Genomic DNA, 2108 nt, shown 5'->3' with positions numbered 1-2108 from the left:
GAACAGTTAATATCTTATCTACTGTAGATAGCTCATTGAACAACCTCAGTTTGACCAAAAATAAATAAATAATGTATTTTTCGGACTATAAAGTGCACTTAAAATCCTTTATTTTTCTCAAAAATCCACGGTGAGCCTTATAATCCAGTGTGCATTATAGTCTGAAAATTATGATTAAATAAATAAATAAAATAAAATAATTAAAAAAAAAACTTTCATGAGCTAACTCCAGACAGAGTAGGTCCTAGAACAAAATGGTTATATGTCATCTTAAATCAAATACTTTTTTCAAAATATTCTTGGACATTTACACACTATTATATAAACCTTCACATTGTTGTTAATTTACCAGAAAATGTATATTTAGTGATATTTTGAAAGTCTTGCTGAAACTGCCACTGAATGCATGTGAAACGCTAGAGCTGCTGTTTCTGTGTTTGCAAAAAACAAACAAAAAAAACATGGCATCCTATGTAATTTGATAATTGATACTCTAGTTTATTGATATTGCTTATTGTTTTGTTGTCTGTACTTTATATGTTCTGTTTGTAACAGATCTCTCTTGTAAATGAGTCCTCCTGGCTCAGAGAGACTAGCCTGTATAAATAAAGGTTGAATTTATATATATATATATATAATATATATATACACACAAATGACAAATGCAAAACTGATGATTTGTAAAATAGCACTCTCATGGTTTGCAATGAGACTGATAATTGTTGTTTTTCAGTTTGCTGTTGTTTTAAAATGGCATGAATCCACTTTGGCCTTGGCCCCGCTTGGACTATCTTACCATGCCATTCCCACAAACAAAAGTAAAGATGGAAGGAATGAATTGTTTCACTTCCACCATCCAGAATTGGAGTCATGTCAATTTTTTTGAGTGCTGCCATGTTGTATTTTTGGAGACCTGAGTTGGTGCACTAAGGACAAGGAGCTGCACCAATATTACAAAAGTCACACTCTTCTATTTCACTAATTTAATGGTTTAGTGGTTAGCCCTGATGCCTCACAGCAAGAAGATCCCAGGTTCATGCACAGACTTGGACATTTGGTCTTTCTGTATAGAGTGTGCATGATGTTCTCACGATTGCTTGGGTTTTCTCCAGGTAGTCCAGTTTCTTCCATCCATTATCTTTACCCGCTTCTTCCTTTTCAGGTCACGGGGGTCGCTGGTGCCCATATCCAGCTATCACTGTGCGAGAGGTGGGGGACACCCTGGACAGGTCTCCAGTCCATCACAGGGGCATAAAGACAAACGAGACAAACAACCATTCACTCTCTCACTCACACCTAGGGACAATCCAGAGTTACCAATCAGCCTAACATGCATGTTTTTGGTCTGTGGGAGGAAATGGGGAGTACCCGGAGAAAACCCACGCATTCACAAAGAGAACATGCAAACTCCACCCAGAATAGCGCCCCCCAGCCAGGATTCAATCTGGACACCTTCTAGCTGAGAGTTGGCGGCTCTACCAACTGTGCCACTGTGTTGTCCCCTCCACAGTACCAAAGTAAATACATTAAAAATGCATTTTGAGGCCACCCTCAGGCCCAGGTCTCCTTTACAAGAGGTATTGGTGATCTCAGTGGAATTTGTCTAATTAAATTATATCAATATTAATAAATAATAACAAATTATCATTGTGCAACATACCATTTTTTTAAGCCCTGGAAAACGAGCTGAAACCATTTTTTTTTTTTAAAGAAAAGCATTGTAGAACATTTATCAGCAAGATAAGAGCTGCATGAACCAACAAAAGCAACACTTGAGAAACAAAAATATCAAGTGTATTTATTTTGTTTAGTGTTTGTTTGTTTGTTTGTTTGTTTTTGATCAGGGAAACATTTCCTTTGCTTACATCTATAGGCAGGACCAAAAAAAGGTACATCAACCAGCCCAATATGGGGTGCTCTTCCTTTGTGGCTTCAAGTTTTGTCTTCCAGTCATGTCCCTCATTATAAAGTGTAATTTTGCTCAGAAATAAATTCAATGTTTCAACCTGACGTTATTGAAAGAGCTATCTACAACAGGTAAGATATTAATTGTTCATAATAATTCATTGTTTTCTACAGAACCCCACTTCATAAGATCTGAAATGTTG

The sequence above is a fragment of the Nematolebias whitei genome, chromosome 2 (genome assembly GCF_014905685.2).
Source record: "Nematolebias whitei isolate Nwh7 chromosome 2, NemWhi1, whole genome shotgun sequence".
NCBI lineage: Eukaryota > Metazoa > Chordata > Actinopteri > Cyprinodontiformes > Rivulidae > Nematolebias > Nematolebias whitei.
Note: the sequence above shows the minus strand (reverse complement) of the source record.